This window comes from Malus domestica, chromosome 13 (genome assembly GCF_042453785.1).
Source record: "Malus domestica chromosome 13, GDT2T_hap1".
Lineage (NCBI taxonomy): Eukaryota > Viridiplantae > Streptophyta > Magnoliopsida > Rosales > Rosaceae > Malus > Malus domestica.
The window spans coordinates 25,556,097-25,577,875 of NC_091673.1; the positions used below are offsets into that span (position 1 = coordinate 25,556,097).

At 36.7% G+C, this 21,779-nt stretch overlaps 1 pseudogene; it reads left to right on the forward strand.

Moving 5' to 3' along the window:
* Positions 1-17,187: 17,187 nt before the first annotated feature.
* On the forward strand, positions 17,188-18,231 carry LOC114820422 (large ribosomal subunit protein eL39z/eL39x-like; annotated as a pseudogene).
* The last annotated feature ends 3,548 nt before the right edge of the window (positions 18,232-21,779 follow it).

Here is a 21,779-nt window from a genome sequence, read left to right on the forward strand (position 1 = left end):
TTGTGTGACCGTCGTATGCCATTAAACGTCAAGGGAAAATTTTATAGGATGGTAATAAAGCTGGCAATGCTTTATGGCACGGAATGTTGAGCGGGGAAGCATCAATACGTACATAAAATAGGGGTAGTGAAGATAAGAATGCTTCGTTGGATGTATGGGCACACGAGAAATGATAAGATTATGAATGAGAATACCCGAAGTAAAGTAGGAGTAATCGAAATTGAAGGAAATATGAGAGAAAATCGATTACGGTGGTTTGGACAAATAAAATGAAGGCCTACTAACGCTCTGGTTAAAAGATGCGATTACGGAACAAAGGTTCAGAGACAAAGGGGTAGATGAAGACCTAGGAAGACTTTGGAAAAGACTCTAAGAAAGACTTAGAGTACGTGGATCTAACAAAAGAAGTGAGACAGAATCGAGCGCAATGACGTTCTAGGATTCATATAGCCGACCCCACTTAGTGGCAAAAGACTTTGTTGTTGTTGTTGTTGTTGTCTTTGTCTCTTATCTAATTCACTCTATTCATTCTCTTTGTTCTTTCTCTTGTCTTGAGAAACTTTTTCTTGTGCCCATAATACAAGTGCTACACCACGTGTTGTTATATAAATTGTAGGAAATTTTATTTTTCATGTTATTCATATTTTAATACAAGAATCTCATCACTTGTACAGAGACATGTGGTGTACTATTCCCTGTTCCAGATACATTAAAAAATCTTTACTCTCTCTCCCCTTCCTCTCTATCTCTTCAAATCCTCTCTCTCTCTTTCCTCTAGTCATCTATTACTTTCTTTCCTCATCTATCCTCTTCCTCCCTCTCTTTGAATCTCTTTATTTAGTTTAAGTTTTAAGATTTAAAATTTTTAAATCTCTTACCAAACAAATTTTTTAGTCTTAAAAAAATTGGCTTTCAAGAAATGATTTAAGGAATGACGAAATTTTTTTAATAGAATACCAAACAGGCTATAAACATCTCTCCTAGAGCAAATGTGAGGTCCATCACCCAATAAGAGTAAGCTACAAGTGCTAATGTATTTGATACTAAATCTCCATTATGTATTAACATTAACAATCATAAAATATAAGTTTAGAGAATAAATTAAGAATTTGAATTTTTTTCGGTTGCTATGATTGAGTTGAAAAAAAAAAAAAAAAAACTGATTAGCCTAGTACCCAAATCAAACCCACATAAAGAGATTAATAGAATTAAGACAACATGGAGTGAACTTTGAGTTTTATGGGGTAGGGGGGAATCAAAATTGAATTTCAGGTAGCAAAGTTGAGAGAATTTTGAGTTTCAAGAGTAAAATGACGATTTTTTATTTACATATGATAGAATTCCAAATAAATTCAAGAAAGCATGGCTAAAAATAAAACCAAAAAAAGTTTGAGTTTTATGGGGTAGAGGGGAATCAAAATAGAATTCTAAATAATAAAGTTAAACGAATTTTGAGTTTTAGGAGTAAAATGACGATCCCTGTATATGGGTTTAACGGTTTGGACTTCGAATTTGTGTGTGTCCGGCTGAGATAAAGAAGTCTGACTATATGCTGCGTTTTGGCAGGAGATAAATTTTGGCGGATTGTTTTTTCTTGTGTAGTGCTCAATAAAAGACATATGGAGCTGCATCTTTTTCCTTTGTAGTGACTAACAGAAAGGGACGTACATAAAAATACATTTGTCACTTTCAATTTCCATACGCGGATAAAAGTAAGTATAATTTCAAAGCAAAATGTCTTAATCTTCATGTCTGAACATGTTTACTAGGATGGAATGTGAATTAGTGTATTAATCCGATGGGAGTGTCTCGTATTGGACATGTGAACCTCGCATCAAAGACTTAACAATATATGCACCAATAACATGTATACATATAATATAAACTCTTATGCAAAAACTATCGAGAACCCCAATTGGCAAGAGGTCATGGCCTCTGAACTTGAGCTTTGGAAGCGAACCATACTTGGACTCACTTTTCTACCCCCGACAAGAAGCCCATTGGATGTAAGTGGGTTTACAAAATAAAGCACCCTTCCAATAACACTATCGAGCGCTATAAAACCTGTTTGATGGCCAAAGGTTACACTCAGCTTGAAGGGATCTATTATCATGATACTTTCTCCCCCACTACAAAGTTGGTCACATTTCAATGCCTTTTAGCCCTCAATGCTTCAAAAAAATTGTCCCTTCATTAGTTGGACGTTAATAATGCTTTCTTCCATGGCGATCTCTGTGAGGAAATTTATATTGGGCCGCTTCCTATTCTTAAGCCAATGGGGGACAGGGGGAGCACATGGTGTGTCACTTGAATAAATCTTTATATGACATAAACAAGCATCACGTCAATGGTTGTTCAAGTTTTATGAGGCCATTCTACTAGATATACTAAATCCAAGTCAAACTATTCCCTCTTCACAAATACAAATAATAAATCCTTCACGGCTCTCCTCATTTATGTCAATGATATTTTGATTACTGGTCATGATCCGGTTGGTATCAAGAAGCTCAAAACTTTTTTAAATTCACGTTTCTTCAATGAAGATCTGGATGATTTAAAATAATTCTTGGGAATAGAAATTTCCCATTCCAAAAAGGTTATCTTTATTTCCTAGTGAAAATATTTGATAGACATTCTCAAAGATATTTGTGAGTTGGGTGTGAGACCTACCGAATTTCCCATGGAGCAGAATTTGAAGTTATTACTAGATGAGGGTGATTTCCTTCTTTATCCTTCAAAGTATCGACGATTGGTAAGAAATCTAACTTGTCTCACCATCATTAGGCATCACATCACCTTTTCTATGCACATTCTAAGTCGATTTATGCAACAACTATATGCAAGCCCCATTATGATGCAGCTCTACGTGTTCTTTGATTTCTTAAGAGTACTCCAGGCCAAGGCATTTTATTCTCTTCACACAGTTCTTTACAGTTGAATGCTTATTGAGGTAAACCAAACCAAATCCAACCCAGTCTAGTTGAAGACACCCATCCTCGTCTTACCAAATTTGTGCCTAATATACCGAAAATCTCCTCCTCTCCCTCACTCACTCGCGCGCGCACTTGTACTTGTACACTCCAAAATCCTCCATGTGGCCACTGGCTCCCTCCTAGATTTCGACTTCTATAACTTCAGTCTCCCTCCAAAACCCCCTTCCCTCTCACTCTCTTCCTTCAAAGCTTTCACACACCTTGTTATATTCTGGCGTTTCAATTTCCAGCCGTTTCACCCAAAACCTAATTCACCATTTGACCGCCATGGTTTAATCCCCCTGACCCAAAAATCCCACTTTGTTCTCTGCTGGTACACAACAATAGATTTGGTGGATAGAAGCTTGCTTTCTATAAATATATTACATTCGTGGGGTTTGTGCATAGTGCTGTTATTTTATTGTTTTTTTCTTTGAAATGAAACGCACCATTTTATTTAAATTTTTTTTCCCAGATCCAAAATGTCGTCGTTTTTGCCCTGGGTTGAAACACAAAAACGAAAATGCAACAGTGCCACTCCAGAGGGGTGGAAATCTAGGTTTTAGGAACGAATTCTGGCAACCGAAGGTGCGGCTGCACCTCAGTGGCTTCACTCTTGCATGCAGGTGACATTGTACGTACTGCTGTGTTGTATTTTGATAATCAAGCAACCCTATATATTTCGGTTACTCCGGTATTTGATGAAAGGACACGACATGTAGAGATATACTGACATTTTGTGAGGTATAATAAGATGCAAAAACTAGAGGAGTGATTCTTCATTGATGTAAATATAAACCCATGTACAATTTTCTTTTCAATACACAGAAAACATTATTCTACAGTATCATCTTTCTTTAGATTGTCCTCTCCAAAAGCTTATCAGATTTATATTTCCAATTTCTTATTCATATACAAAATCCTAAAATATTGTAAAACAAATTAATCTCATCGTTAGTCTTCACTGGTTGTCGATCCCGAATTGTGCAAGAATTTAATTAATGCCATTCATAAAAGAAGACTTACTATGACACTGAAAAGAGCAACAATTACAGATTGTGACAAATACCCTTTGAATCCCTTTCCGCCATGCTTCGTATAATAAAGAGCCAATATTTCTTCTCCTCATGCTAAAGATGAAAACAGACGAAATTGACAAACACCCTTCATTAGAAAATGAACAAGAAAAAACCACTTCAATTAATAAAGTTCCTTTCTCGTTACATATAAATATCGTATACAATTGTATTGCACCAGCACCAGCATGAAGATTAACAGAAGCTCCTTAATTTAAAATTCAATTAGAAAAGAACAATACTTCAGCCAATTATGGGAGGCTTGGTGACAAGTCCATCATCTTTGTCAACCCATACCCAAACCCTATAGCAGTCATAGTTGGTAATCACATATGTTTCTCCTTCAATTACAATCTTAGCAGTCACAATAGGATTCTCTTTCTCAATTGTTTCGTATGCAATCTTTCCCTTCACTCCCACAAGCTCTGGCCACGAACCCTTACCTGTAAAAACAGGATCGAAAACGAAATATAAGCGTCGAGAATATCCTAGATTATCCGGAGTCTTTCAACCTAGTTTCAAACGGCTGCAAGTGGTCTCGTATCACCCAATCGAGAAAAATTTGGTGCATACAACACATATGATAAATATATCATAATTAAAAAGAATAAATATTTTATATATATTAGCTTTGAATGTGTTTAAATTTGTGGTATGATAAAATGACTGTTTATACAGTAGAGAAGCATTTTGAAGTCCTCTCATATATATTAGACTTTGGGAAATTTTATTTGAACCCATGTAACTTATCTCTACACCCAGCTTACTCACTACACCCATATTATTTTTAATTAAACTATCAATATCTTTTTAAACCCAAATTTATTACCTAAACTACCCTCACAAACTCAATTTAATATGTAAATTTATCTTTACACCCATGATATTAACTTATTGAATTTGGGTTTTTTCCGAGTTTTCTGATTGCGGTGATGGCGAAGTCTCCCTCTCTCCCTCTCTCCTTCTCTCCTCTCGCTTTCTCCTCTTCATTTAATATTGGAGCTTCGTCATCTCTTAGAATCTGCTCCCCTGAGCTTATAAGAATGGAGTAAGCAAAGGAAATCTCATCTGCTCCTTTCTTTTTCGTGGAGCATGATGCAGCAACAAATATTGATCATGCTCCCTGTAGTTAAACATCTGATGTTTCTTGGGTGTAACTGCTTTTTTCTCATTTAGTCTCTTTCATAAGTAATAGGTGATACTTATTCTGGGATTGAATCTGAAAAAGATGGTCGTGAAGCTTGCAACATTCTTCATGCTGCGAGACCGTCAAAGGTACTATTTTTTAGCAAACTTGCTAATGTTTTATATTTTATTACATGTGTCCTGGAGTGTTTCACTTCGTGTTAATGTGAATAATTTTGTTGTGGTCATGTTTTATTTTTCCCCAATTTCTGTATCCTCCAAAACTATCTTTGAATCGTTGGTTATATTTTCATTCTGGGATTGTGAGATCTAGATGGGTTTTTGTACAAATGGTAGGCTGAGATTTGCACCTGAAGAACCAAAAAATGAGTGTTTCTTTGACAGTGATGGCCTTCAATTTCACGAAGATCAGACGGAAGACAGTCCCTACTCATGGGATAAGAGAAAGGATTTATGCATAAGCGTCATTATCCTATGATTCTGTGTACCCAGCAAGGTAAATATTTTCTTCTGCTTTCCTTTCATTTGCTGCGATTTCCACCATGGATCTTGCTTGTTTTTTGGTTGTATCATGGTAAGAGTTTGATTATTGGGTTTTTGGTTCGTTGATACAATTTTGTTTTATTGTTAAATTCATTTTGTACTTTATGGTAATAATGCAATAGGGTAAAAAAAGACACTTCTCATTTAAAATTTAAGCTGGGTGTAAAAAGAGGTTACATGAGTTCAAATAAGATTTCCCTTAGACTTTTCGCTGTTACTTTTGGTTAGTCATGGCCACCGTTTCTCATTGTGGACTTGTATATAACTGTTACTTTGAGACATTTCAGTCTTATCGAGAAAGAATAATATCTAAGATATATGCATTGGATTTGGATCCCTGCTGTTGGAATTTTTGAGTAGAAATTTCATTGTTCCACATTGGTCACGACCAAAAGATTCCCTCACTTTATAAGGCTTTGTCCCTTATAGATAGTGATTGGAGTGATGGACCATGGAGAATGAAATTAGGCTCAACCTTGGGGTTGGGCTTTGGGCTTTCGAATTTAATTAATTAATTATCTTTTATTAATAGGCTCATCTTTTCAGATGAAGTCTGAAGTGATGAAAGAACGCAGAGCAAAGCACCCCTCTGAGAAGGATGTCTTCCAACAGACGCACCTCATTCTCATACTTGTTGCGAACAGGTATAAACCTACTACATATACATCCATCTGCATGACATTTAGAACACATGAATATCAAATTCTTTGTCTACAATCCTAAACCTTCTTACTGAGAGAACCACAACGAAATTCACCAAAAGTCAGTTTTCCGATGCTGGAATTCTAACTTAGATCGTTGAATCCTGGTGAGGCAGACGTCCATAGAACTATAAGCACTGAGTAGGGACGAAATTTCTGTTTTAAGAACATTGCAGTACGCAAGCCTTGATCTTCAGTTTTGTCTATTTAAATATTAATTCTTTTTTTTCTTTTTTTTGAGAAACCAAAATAATATTACGAGAGGGAAAAACCCTAGGAACATCCAAAGCCCCTAAATTAAAATAACAAAGCATCAGAAGAAGCTTGAGGAGCACATCCCACCCAAACATGAAAATTCTCTAAATCATGTCCACAAAAGCTAATGGCATCAGCTACAAAATTAGTTTCCCTAAAAATATGATTCCAGGAGATAGATTCAAAAGAAGAGGCCAGCCATTTAATGTTTTCAATGATAGCTCTAATACGCCAAGGAATGCTACACTTTCTCAAGATTGCCTCAATGACAATCTTTGAGTCCCCTTCAATTGACCTTCTTTAAACCCCGAGATTTGGCCATCTGAAGAGCATCCCTAGTGGCCAAGGCCTCAGCAACAATGATTGTGCTCTGACCCAGCTTTCTTGATCCCACCATAAAAGGTCGACCGTGATGATTTCTAATGATAAACCCTGCAGCAGTAGAGGTACCTACAACAAAGCTGTCAAAATTTATTTTGTGATACTCAACATCTGGGGGATGTCATCTTATACTAATGTTATTTCTAAAGTGGTCTACCACCTTCCTTTGGAATTCACTAGTAAGAAGTTCTTAGCTATAGAAGATACAGTCTTAAAGCTGTGAATAGGATTAGGCTTTATCTACTTAAAAACAAAAACATTTATGTCATTCCACATTTGCCACCAAATAAACATAACCTTGCTAAGATCAGACAAGCCTTCTTTATCAATGTACTACAGGGTATTGAGCCAGTCATTAACATATGGAAACAAGGAAATAACAGGCAGGTTATTATCAATCTTCCACAGCTCCTGAGCAAAAAGAAAGTCTTTAAACATGTGACCAATGTCTTCCTCAGCATTATTACATAAGGGACATAAGGCAGAATTGTTATGATTGAATTATGTAATTTAGCATTAGTGGTTAGCTTGTTTCTCACCAACAACCAACTAAAACAATTAACTTTGTGAGGAATATTTAGTTTCCAAATTTTGTTAAGGAGCCCCGTAAACATAAGATTTTAATTATCATCAATTTGAATTCTATGGGTTGATTTAACGGAGAACTCTCCATTGGAATTAGGACCCCAAACAAGTTTATACTCAATATTATTAATTGGGATGGGAATGACTAAAATTTTATCAACCGCATCTACTGGCAATAATTGGTTAAGGGGGTTGTTTGTACCATACTTGACCAATCCCGAAACTACCAAGTATCAGTCAACGTCATACCTTCAAGGACCCATTGAGGGGTTCATGCTGAGGCACCCTTGCAGAAGCACAAGAGTTTCCTTTCAACCAGGAGGCCAATCACAGCGCGACACATGTTAACGTCAGAATAAAGCTTATAGAGTCCCACATTGATCACGGACAAAAGCTGGAAACTCACCTCAACTATAAAAGGAAACCATTCTTCTACAATGAATCCTGAATGTCATTACTGTACTTAAGCTAGTCATTAGAACTCATTAATGATGATTATGCTTGAACCTATGTATTTGTGTAAACCCTTCACTATTAATAAGAACTCCTCTACTCCGTGAATGTAGCCAAACTTAGGGTGAACCACATATATCATGTGTTTACTTCCTTATCTCTATCTCTTTACTATCCTCACTAGTGACCGGCGCAACCGAGCGAAGGTCACAAACTTGACACTTTACGTTGTTCCAAAGTCTTCACTAATTTTGTGCATCAACATTTGGCGCTGTCTGTGAGAACGACACTTATTCCTACTCTCTCCAGCTTTGTCAAGTTAGTTTCTATCGTTTGTACACTCTCATTTGATCAGGTATCCCTCTCCAACATGGGAAGCGAAGGAAGCCACAGCACGCAGAACAATACCCCCCTCTGGTGCCTAGTGTGAGATAACTAAGGAAAGAAAGAAAGAATTTTTCTTTTTAGGCTAAGGTCGAAAAGCTTGAGGCTCAGAATAGCAAGATAACAATGAAGAATGAGATCCTCTAAGAACAGTATGAGAAACACTTTGAGATGCTCTACGAAGCAAGGTAAACTCGATCTCACAAACTAATCGCCCTTGTGGATGGTAACCAGTATGTCCCCCAACATGGAGGGTCACCAGTCTTCAACATGGATACTCCTAATGAGGAGCAAACTACCCATCAATATGTTGATCAACGTGAGACTTCTCTCAACCCAACTGCTTCGACCCTTGGTATGAGAAGTGGAAAGAGGCGCCTCCTCACATAAGGAGTGGAAAAATCGAAGGCTGTTAATCGCAACTGTTAAGCCTTTTTTAGACATCATCGAGAAAACACCATCCACATAGGCTCAAGGATCAAAGATCCAAGAGTCATTAAAGAGCTCGGTCCTCTACCACAACGTAGGCCAATGCCCAATCCAAGAAAAGAATGACATGCCTTGGATGGACAGGAAGATGTAGGAGACTTAGGGGACTTCCAAATGGCATGTCCCAGAAGCCAATATGGTGAATTTAAGGAAAAGCCACATGCCTTTGACCAAACTCCTCTAGTTTCAAGAGATGAAGGAAACATGTGAATGAGAGTTCTAATGGTGCCTGACTCCACTCAGGACCCTCTTATCCTGCATCTCCTTGAAAAAGCGAACAGGCTAAAGGTCGAGGATCAGCCAAGGCCTGGCCCTCTGATAAGGAGGATCCTTGACACCCCTCTACAAGGAGAAATGAAATAGAAGCTTGGCTTGCAATCTTATACTGGGATGGAAGATCCAATTAAGCATATCTACATTTTTTAATCTACCATGGCATACCAAAGACACAATGATAAGGAACGATGTCTTATATTCCCCTCAACTCTCTCTAGTGAAGCTCTCAATTGGTATTGTCGTCTTCAACCTAATACTGTGGATTCCTTCACTGAGCTAAGAAAACTCTTTGTGGCTCAACACATCTTCCAAGTTGATCGATTACACTTCGCTAATGAGATACACAATTTGTCAGAAGTCGGACGAGTCATTGAGTGAATATGCTAGTTGCTTCAATCAAAATAGTACTCTCGTTATGTTGAGGCAGATGATAAAATAACACTTAGAGCCTTCACGGTAGGCATACGTGAATGCTTCTTCAAGTACATGATCAATGTCAACCCTTGGAAGACTTACTTTGAGGTGATGATACAAGCTTACAATCATGCCTTTGCCGAGGCAAGAACATACCAAGGGAGCCCTCATATGATTAACCCATATTAACAAGTAAGGAATGGAAGTCAAATTCTACCAAGTGAGAAGGTTTTGGCCATCCAGACACCTATTGCATCTTCTCCTGCCTCATTTAGCTACCCGCTAAGTCACCAAATGTATTCGGTTATTGGCAAGATAAAGGATTTTTACTCTCAAAATGCTCATTACAACAAGAGGGATAAAGGTTTATATCAAGACAACCAGGGGTAAACGTACCTTCAACTATTATGACCATGGGGTTAAGCCTTACTTTTTCAAAATTGGGGACTAGGTGCTGAAGGAAATGTTTTTGCAAGAAGGCATACGCATTACAAATGTTTTGACATTCAACCGTTTGAGATCCTTTGTAACACAAGCCATTCGGCAAATACTTAATGAAAAAGGAATTCAGACAACTTCATTTGAGTCTTTTACATTCCTAGCATTGGAACACTTGGTCTATGCTGACCTACCTCTATACTCTAACTCAGAGCTTCAACATGCATATTTGACAGAAAGTAAGTGAAACTAAGTGTTACAACCAACATGGTTCACATATCCAAACAATGGATTCCTTCATGCATAGCAAAACATTCCCAAGCATCATTCATGTCAATCAACATAAACATCATACATTTCAACACATTTATACATAAGCCAACTGAGCTTCGAATGGGTGTTAACATGCATTTTGCCATTCGGCACTTACTACAATGTGCCTCGGCAACTTGCCCTTATTCTCACCAATCAGGTGATGAAGGAACTCACCTTCATATCACTAACCAAGTGATGAAGAGTATAACCCATACTCTAATATCCTTTGACAACTTGCCACTCTTTCCACTAACCAAGTGATGAAGGCACTCATTTTTGTATCACCAACTAGGTGATAGAGAGTACAACCAGTACTCTAAGAAACAATTTTGAGTTTCGACAACTTGCCACTTTTCTTATCAACCAGGTTATGAAGGAACTTACCTTCGTGCCACCAACCAAGTGATGAAGAGCACAATCAGTACTCTAACAGACAATGTTGAGTTTTGGCAACTTGCTACTCTTCTTACTAACTAGGTGATGAAGGAACTCACCTTCGTATCACCAACCAGGTGATCAAGCACAACTAGTACTCTAATAAACAATGTTGAGATTTGACAACTTGCCACTCTTCTTACCAACTAGGTGATGAAGGAACTCACCTTCGTATCACCAACCATGTGGTAAAAGATACAACTAGTACTTTAATAAACATTTTTGCCTCGACAACTCACCACTCTTCTCACCAAACGGATGATGAAAGAAGTTTCCTTCTTTCCACCAACTAGGAAAGAGCAGTACATCATGTACATGTGGATTCTTAGCATTCATAAGTAGTCGAAAATTTTCAAGCCGTACAGCTCGAAAAAGGCATATACAAACTCAATAAAGCCTTTCACACTCTTGCTCAAGAGTGTGGAAGCAAAATCTTGACCTATGTAATCGTAAACTAGCATGAGCAATTTAGGGTATATATGGTTCAACAAACTTTCAACTACTACAACATGTAGATTGCCTTCCACACTCTTATTCAAGAGTGTGGAAGCAAAAACAATATATGTGGTCTCTCCCACATTTTCTTGTCCCTAGTTCAAAAAATAAAAATAAAAATAAAAAATCTGCCAAAAAAAATATGCAAAAAATAAAATCCAAAATTAATTACTTAATACTTATTTTGATAATTATTAATTATTTAATTAATTGTTAATTATTAATTATGACACGTGGAGAAGGCCAACAAAGTTTCAACACATAAGAGATAACTACAACATGTAGATTGCCTTCAACACTCCTATAAAATGCTTCCCACACCCTTGAAAGGAATGAGCTTCCCACACCCAAGGGAGAAAGCTTCCCACACCCCCACACCCTTGAAGGGAGAGAGCTTCCCACACCCTTGAAGGGAGAGAGCTTTCCACACCCTTGCAAGGAGAGAGCTTCCCACAGCCTTGAAAGGAAAAAGCCTTCACACACTTTGAGGGAGGAAGCCTCCCACACCTTGAAAGGAGGAAGCTTCACACTTTGCCAAACTACAAAAAATTCAAAAAGCCTTCCACACTCTTGCTCAAGAGTGTGGATGTAAAATCTATTTATATGGTTCAAAAAAAGGTTTCACCTATAAAGCTTCAACCAAAAAGCTTCACCTACAAAGTTTCAACCAAAAAACTTCACCTACAAAGTTTCAACAAATAAGCTTCACCCACAAAGCTTCAACCAAAAAGCCTCACCTATAAAGCTTCACCTACAAAGTTCAACCAAAAAACTTCACCTACAAAGCTTCAACCACTCAAGCTACGTGTCGAAAGGAACAAGCTTCACCTACAAAGTTTCAACCAAAAAGCTTCACCTACAAAGCTTCAACCATTCAAGCTATGTGTCCTAAGGAAAAAGCTTCAACCATTCAAGCTATGTACACAAAGGAAAACGTTTCAACCACATTTTCTTTTCTCACCAAAAAGAAAGAAGGAATTGGGCTTAAGAAAAAATACATATACTTGGGCTACATTCAAAAAAAAAAAAAAAGAGCAAAATTTTGATGTCTTTTTTCTAATGACTCAAGAATATCGAGCCACCTCCTTCGGCTATCCTCTTTGCTTGGAAACTTGGGGGACACTTACTATATGCTACTACACTTAGGTACTTAAAATTTTCATGATTACTCAGTAACTTCGATTTTTCAAGTCCCTAACCGAGAAGTTTTTCTCACTCGGGAACTTAGGGAGCACTATTTGTACCATACTTGACCAATCTTAAAACTACTAAGCACCGGTCAGCGTCATACCTTCAAGGATCTACTGAGGGTTTCATGCTGAGGCACCCACGCTGAAGCACAAGAGTTTCCCTCCAACTAGAAGGCCAATCACAGCACAACATATGTCAACATCAGAATAAAGCTCATAGAGTACCACATTGATCGCGGACAGAAGCTGGAGACTCTCATCAACTATAAAAGGAAATCATTCTCCTACAATGAATCCCAAATGTCATGATTGTACTTAAACTAGTCATTAGAACTCATTAATGATGATTATGGTTGAACCTATGTATTTGTGAAAACCCTTCACTATTAATGAGAACTCTTATACTCTATGGATGTAGCCAAACTTAAGGTGAACCACGTACATATTGTGTTTGCTTCCCTATCTCTATCTCTTTACATATTTATCCTCACTAGTGATCGGAGCAATCGAGCGAATGTCACAAACTTGACACTTTATGTTGCTCCAAAGTTTTCATTGATTTTGTGCATCAACAAAGGTCAATATTCCAGTTTTTATCTAGCATTATATCATTAACTTTAAGGTTCCAGTCAATAAGATATTGATTTTGAGTGGCAATGATAATGGATAATGGGAAAGGAAGAACCCAGTTATGGGACCAAAACACTATATTTTGACCATTTCCCATAGTCCATCTCATTCCTATTTTAACAATATGTCTTGCAACTAGAATACCTTTCCAAGTTGCTGAGTGATTTTGCCTACACTTCACATTCCAAATAGAATCATGTCTTAAATATTTTGCTTTAACAATCTTTACCCACCAGCTTTCATTATCATTAATAATTTTCCACACAAGCTTAGCTAAGAAAGTAAGATTGAACTTTTCAGCTTTTCTAATACCAAGGCAACCTTCCACCAGAGGGGTACAAACATCGTCCCATGCTACATGAGAGAAATTAAAATTTTTATTCCAGAGGTGTTTTCTACTCTCCCTATCAATTGTCTGAGTAATTTTTGTGGGGCATTTAAAACAAGCCATTATATGATTAGGCATGTCGGCTAGACTAAACTTAATAAGAGTAAGTCTTCCAACCCTAGAAAAGGAGTTGGCTTTCCAACCTGCAAGTTTATTATGAATTCTAAGTGTAAGTTCTTTTGCATTTACTATCACATCCCGGCCCGGGCCCCCACCACATCTTAGGCTCGACTCTGCTATAGCACGATATTGTCCATTTTGGGCCCCGACCACACCCTCACGGTTTTGTTTCTGGGAACTCACACGAGAACTTCCCAGTGGGTCACCCATCATGGGATTGCTCTCGCGCGAACTCGCTTAACTTTAGAGTTCCGATGGAACCTTAAGCTAGTGAGCTCTCAAAAGGCTTCGTGCTAGGTAGAGATGAAAATATACATATAAGGCTTACATGATCCACTCCCCTAGGCGATGTGGGATCTAACAATTACTGGGTCCTTCCAACATATAATATTATGAATACCTAGATATTTACCAATTGTAGTTTTATGTTGAATTTGCAGAATGTTAACAATATTATTTCTTAAGTTTGCAAGGGTGTTGTTTGAGAAGTAGAGCGAGGATTTATGAAAATTAATTTTTTGACCTAAGACCTTCGCAAAAAGAGTGAGGAACGTAATCTTTCGCGCTACAATTGGGGAGGCTCTTCTAAAAATAAGACAATCATCTGCAAACATTAAGTTAGCAACTCTGTAACCCAAGGGGGATGAAAGAATGCCAATATGATTACTTGAAGTATTAGCTAAGTTATTAAAATGCCTTATTAGGGGCTCCATGCAGATGATAAAAATATATGGTGAGAGCGGGTCACCTTGCCTAATTCCTCTAGTTGGATAAAAATAGCCCTTTAGGCATTCCATCAATTAAAATAGAGAAAGAACAATATGAGATGCAATCCATAATTCTACTGATCTAGTCTTGACTGAAACCAAATTTAATAAGAGTCATTTGTATGAATTTCCAATCTAAAAAGCCATAAGCCATCTCAAGATATCACTTATCATATTCCTTTGACATATGCCGATATCTGTTGGTATATGTGTAACATGGTTCAACTGATAACAAGAAGCTCATTAAGTGTTCGGTGAAATACAATGGATAAATGATTTGTTTTTTGTCTGCTTCCCACTCTGTTTCTACCTAAAACTTGTATTTAGCACCGGACCCCTAAATTGAAATATTGAATCCGCCACTACTCATACCTTATCTTTTTAACATTGCAATGTCATACATTAACTTATAAATTCGTTGCAATGTTAGACCTCTATTAGTCAATCCATCAAATTGGTCATTAAGTGATAACTTGTCAAATGCAATACCATATTTTGCTGACTTGACAATCTATAATGCTTCGCATATAAAAATAAATAAATTAAAAAAATAAAAAATAAAAAAAAATAAAATTAGTCAATTCTTGGTTTGGGAAGTTTCTTTTGCCACAACAACTTCCTCGACTCCAAACCCATCTGCATATCTGTCTCCTCAACAATTTCATCAATGACATCCTAACTCGGCTTTACAATTAGTGACGCTGCAATTCCAACAATTAATTGAATTGTATTTATTGTTATACAAGGATTGAAGCCAATTCAAACTGATTCGTCGGGTGCATTAACCAAGAACAGCTGGTACACTTGCTAAATTCAAGTCCAGTGTCGTCCTACCAAGTCAATCTGTCATCTTCGTCTTATCTTAGTCCCACCCATCGTCTTCGTCCAATATCTTGAGTGTAATAGTCACAAATTTATCTTTGTGGGTTATGGTACTAGTGAAAAAGAATATAGAGTATTTGATCTCACTAAAAGAATTATCTTGTCCAGAGATGTAGTATTTGATGAAAATGCTAGCTAGGATTGGAATGCAAGTTCTGAGAAGTATGTCAATGTACCAATTACTGCTAATATTGTAGAAATTAAACCAACTCAAGGTTCAGGAGATCAATAAGAGATTGTACTCCCTAAGATCACTTCTAAAACTCCACAAGAAGATTTGAATTCAAACATTGATGGTCCAAGTTCCCAGGTAGACTTGAGCCTGTCACAGAGCTATGATTTTACTTCAAAGAAGTGGATAGCACTGGATGAAGTTCTAGCTCAGTGTAATGTTTACATTGTGGAACCTAAGAGTTATGAAGAATCAACTCTGGATATGTCTTGGAAGAAGGCTATGCAAATTCAACTAGACATGATTGAAAAGAACCATACATGGATGCTGGTAGATAGACCATCTAGTAAACCTATGATAGGTGTGAAATGGATATACAAGGCTAAACTGAATCTTGATGGAACCGTACAAAAGAACAAAGCTAGATTGGTTTCAAAAGGTTATTCACATAAGCCAAGAATTGGCTTCAATAAGACCTTTGCACTAGTTGCTAGGCTTGATTCCATAAGAACCTTGATAGCTCTTACAGCTCAAAAAGGAATGGCATCTATTTCAATTGGATGTAAAGTCTACTTTCCTCAATGGTGTACTCAAGAATGAGGTTTATGTTGATTAACCTCAAGGTTTTGTCATACAAGGAAATAAGGATAAGGTGTACAAGTTAAACAAGGCATTATATGACCTTAAGCAAGCTCTAAGAGCTTGGTATGATGAAATTAACTCTTATTTCACTAAGGCTGGTTTTCAAAAGAGTCTCAGTGAAGCCACCTTATATACCAAAGTTGAAAACTCAAGGATTCTCATTGTTTCTCTATATGTTGATGACATTGTGTAAACTGGAAGTAGTGTCTCAATTCTTGAGGAGTTCAGAAATGACATGATGCGACACTATGAGATGATAGACTTGGGGATTGCTTAACCATTTCCTTAGCATGGGAGTTGTACAAACAAAGAAGAGCGTCGTCAATCATTAGAAGAAATATGCAATGAAATTGCTGGAAAAATTTGGTCTAAAGGATTGTAAGTCTGTGGGAACACCACTTGCAACAAATGAAAGACTAAGCAAGAATGATGGAAGTGAGGCTGCTCATAAGTCTGAATATAGGAAATTGGTTGGAAGTTTGTTGTATCTCACTGCCACTAAACCAGAAATTATGTTTGGTTCTAGTCTCTTGGCAAGATTCATGCATGATCCAACTAAAAAGCATATGGGAACAACAAAAAGAATGCTGAGATACATTCAAGATACTTTGGATTTTGGCATTGAATATTTAAAAAGAATATTAACTCTTCTTTATTTGTTATTGTGATAGTGATTGAGCTAGCAATGAGGATGACATGAGGAGTACATCAGGGTAAGCCTTTAATCTTAGCTCAAGTCTGTTTTCTTAAGCCTCAATCAAGCAAAACACAGTGGCATTATCCACTGTAGAGGCTGAGTATGTGAGTGCAACATAAGCTACATCTTAAGCCAAGTGGTTGAGGTTTGTTTTAGAAGACTTTGAGGAAGAACAAGTTAAACCCACGTTGCTAATGTGTGATAACACTTCAACAATAGCTATGGCCAAGAATCCAGTGTTTCACTAGAAAACAAGACATATCATCAGAAAATTTCACTTCATTAAAGAAGAAATTCAAGATAATGATATTGAACTTGTCTACTGCAAATTCGAAGAACAAATGGCTGATATTCTGACCAAGGCATTACCAAAGGAGAAATTCAACTACTTCAAAGAGATGTTGGGAGTCAAATTAGCTGGTAGCTTAGGAGGGAGTGTTGATGTTTAAGCTTTTGTAGCTGCCTTTGATCCAAGTTTCTCATTTCCTTTTGAATTCAAGTGTTTGTTCTTAGTTTGTAATGTAAGGCTAAGATTAAAACAAAGCTAACAGGCTAGATGTGTGCCATATGTCATAATAACTCAATTATAGGTGAGCATGTGTTGTGCACATGACAGTGTGTGAGGTGGATGAGTGAGTGCGCTTTCAACGGCTATATCTCACCCTCCATTTCATTTTCTTTCTATAAGCATCAATTCAATTATTGCTGAATCCAATCCAAGGAGTAATGTCTCCGAGTTTCTCGCATCTCCATTTCTTCATGCCCTTTGAGCAAAGATCATCATCTCATTGATTTTTTGCTTGATTATTTCATGCTCTGATACCTCTAAAACCACACACAAATCATAAACTCTAACACCTTCACCACATTTTTTCAATTTTTCATTTAGTTTTTCAGATTTTTTTTATATAAATTTGAATGTTAATACACTTAGGGTGGGTTCGGTTTCATACACTTCGGTTTTTTGCCAAAAATAAATTCAAACCGAAATTACTGTTTAATTTTGTTTCGGTTCAATTTTTTTTATCTTGTTTTGATCAATGCAGTTTGGTTTTTTTTAACAGAATCTGAAGATGGTTATTAATATACACAAACGAAAAAAATACACAGTTACAAAAAAATAAAAAATAAAAAATTGATTGCAACTTTGTGGCTTTTGCTGCTGAAAAGACGAAGAAGAAAAAGTCAAGGTTGTAGCTTCGTGGCGAATCTCCAACTTCAAGCTCGCAAAAATACCGCCGGACAAGAGTTTTATGATCAAGAAATTAGCTAAAATGATGGGGTAGTTCAGGCTTATCCCTCACTATATTCGTATGAAGGCCAAAAGCACAATTAGGTACAACGCAAAATGCAAGCACTGGCGCTGCACCAAACTCGGATTTTGAGGTGTCTTGCTCCTAAATTTTCAACGGAAATTTATCATATTACGTATGTTTTAATTAGGGATTTTTGTTTGATTCAAACCTTATAATTAGAGCAAGAGAGGAGAATGAGAGTGGTGGGCCAGGTTGGAGGAGGTGGCGAACTGATGAGAAGGAGATGAGAGAGAGAGAGGAAAGATAAAATGAGATAAAGAATTTTTTTATGCAAGAAAAATTTATTAAAGAGAGAAACCACGAATACAATTGTTTCTAGTAAAATCAAGGATAAGCATAGAAGAAGCAAAGCTTGGGATACAATACTCCCAAATATGACTACCAGAAACATTATGGCCTAGACGTGCAAACGCATCACCCACAAAGTTAGCCTCTCTAAAAATGGAGAGAAACATAATGCGCCAAGATTTAGAGGAATGAGAGAATGGATGAGCTATAGAGTTTCTTATTATAAGATGAGCTATAGAGTTTTTTATTATGAGAGTTTCTTATTATCATTACTAGGATAAATTTTACTTAATATGTTGTTGTCCAAAATTAAAATAAACTAGTATAGTATTTGTATGGGTAAGAACTAAGAAGACATACATACAAGTATGAAAAATGTGAAAGAATATATAAACATTTATGATTCATCATTATTTCTCCACGAGTAAATAATGGTTACACTTATATTATCGTTTAGATTTTTAAAATCCTCCAAACCCTCATGAATAATGTTTTTTTATTTGAGGGAAAAATTAAGAATAATTATTGTAGAAGTGTAAAACATGTAAAAAAAATATACAATCACTCATAATAACAAGTTTTACAACTTTCATGAAGGGGTCAGCTTCGAAATCCAACACTATAATCCATAAACCTTAAATTTATATTTAACCGTCGATTGTCATTTACGCTTTATTTTTGTTACTCAATTTCATTTTTAAAATTTTCTTTTTTGAAAACATGATCATCTGGCGGATGTAAGAAGATAAATGGTTTAGATCTTTGATATCACGTTTCGATATTTACGGTTAATTGAAATATAAGTAGATGTCAAATAGTTTGTAGAAACTTTATAAACATCAAGCAATATTTTCATTAACCGTAAAACTTTGAACATAATATCAACTATCCAAACCGTTAATCTTCTTGCATCCTCTAATAGATCATGTTTTCAAAAAAGAAAATCTGAAAAAACAAAATTTGATGAGAAAAACAAAGCGTAAATATAAACAACAATCAACGGTTAAATTTTGATCTATGATTTATATTATTATAGTGGCGAATTTCGAAGTTAAACTCTTCACAAAAGTTATAAAGCTTGTCATTACGAGCGTTTATATATTTTTTCCATATTTTTTATACTTCCACATTAATTAAAAAACTATTAAAGACTTTACTTAAATAACAACCGTCAGATAAATGAGAGATCATACCAACAAATAGTATGACTATTTGGAAGCAGGGGTATGTGTCACATCTCGGCCCGGGGCGAACCACTTCCCGGGTCCATTCCACCACCGTAGCACGATATTGTCTGCTTTGGGCCCCGACTACGCCCTCACGGTTTTGTTTCTGGGAACTCACACGAGAACTTCCCAGTGGGTCACCCATCATGGGATTGCTCTCGCGCGCTACTCGCTTAACTTCGAAGTTCCGATGGAACCCGAAGCCAGTGAGCTCTCAAAAGGCCTCGTGCTAGGTAGGGATGAGCATATACATTTAAGGATCACTCCCCTGGGCGATGTGGGATGTTACAATCCACCCCTCCCTTAGGGGCCCGACGTCTTTGTCGGCACACCACGGCCAAGGTTAGGCTCTGATACCAAATTGTCACATCCCGGCCCCTCTCAGACCACTTCCCAGGCCCATTCCACCACCGTAGCACGATATTGTCCGCTTTGGGCCCCGACTACGCCCTCACGGTTTTGTTTCTGGGAACTCACACGAGAACTTCCCAGTGGGTCACCCATCATGGGATTGCTCTCGCGCGCTACTCGCTTAACTTTGGAGTTCCGATGGAACCCGAAGCCAGTGAGCTCCCAAAAGGCCTTGTGCTAGGTAGGGATGAGAATATACATTTAAGGATCACTCCCCTGGGTGATGTAGGATGTTACATATGGGTGTGAATTAAATTGGTGTACACAGATTTGCTCTAATCAAATTTGAGTTTTGGGACTAGAAGATTGATTTGTGTTTTGGTTCTAATCAAGCAATTGTGGGTTCGAGTCGAGTCCCATTGGGCGTGCGTGCAACCTTTTTTTTCACTCAAAAAAATTATTATGTTTTTTATTTGATTATTTATTAATTTAAAATATATTTTCCTTAACAGGTAACGGGTCGGGTTATATTACCCGTTAATATTATCGGGTTGGGTCATTTTACCCGTTTATTTTAACGGGTGTTACATGACACGACCCGTTAAGATATCGGGTATGATACGAAAACAACATGAACACGGAAAACACGACACGAATGCCAGGTGTACTTGGAAGATTAAAGTATAGAGAAAACCATTGATTTTGTGAAAAAAGGGAGCTTTGAAAGCATAGCCTTTCTGGAAAATGAGTAAAACATAAATTAAGACCAAATAAATATACCACAGAAAATCCTCCAAGGGCCAGTGTGAAGTAAAACATTTTTTTTCGAGCATAACTCTCAATGTGATGAGGAGGGAAATCGTCCTCCACTTGTAGTCCTTGCCTTCCTGCTACTTATGGAGTTAAATTTTGTTTGGCCACCAAAATCTCTAATTCTTGCAAAGGCATAGAAAGGATATGGCAAAAATGTTGCTGGTTTTTCTTTTTGATTCATGCTTTCATTGTGAAGAAATCCGGAAGGTTGCAGGAAGTAGTTCAAAAGTTGCAGAGAATAATGAAAATAAAAAAGCGATAGAGATTAATTCCTCATAATAAGGTTGTTTAAAGGTTGTATTTTGATTGTTGTGAGAAACCCTAATATTTAGGGTATATTAGTACTTTTACGTCAAATTTTGGTTATAATTATAATAAAATTAAAACAGTGGTTATAACTCTATATTTAGTCTAAAATTTGGTTATTTTTCCAAAATTCCCATGGATGAGCTATAGAGGATAGACGTATTAGTACTTAGATTTGGGCTTTTATAAAAATTAAATGAAAAGGTTTATTATCTTGGGCTTATGCACAGACCTTGTGAAGTTTACTACATTTGGGCTTATGCACAGAATCTTATAAGAAAACTTGTAAAACGACATTGTTTTAAAATAATTTGATTTGTTCGTTCTTAAACCAATGAAATTTAACCAAAAGATTTTGGTTGGTTCGACTTTTATAATTTAGTTAGTTTTTTTTTTGTTCGGTTCGATTTCTTCAACTTCAAAGGTTCTTTTTTACAATTTTCAGTTTGTTGAACGCACTCCTATCCTATGTGCACTGTCAATAAATGGGAGGATAATTCATTTTTTTCATATTTATTTTATTTTTTATACTATTAACATTTATTTTATTTTGATGTTTATTTTATATACTTTGTATCTACATGGTACAATTGATGGTCATGTTATAACATATGAGTCAATATTTGCCACATC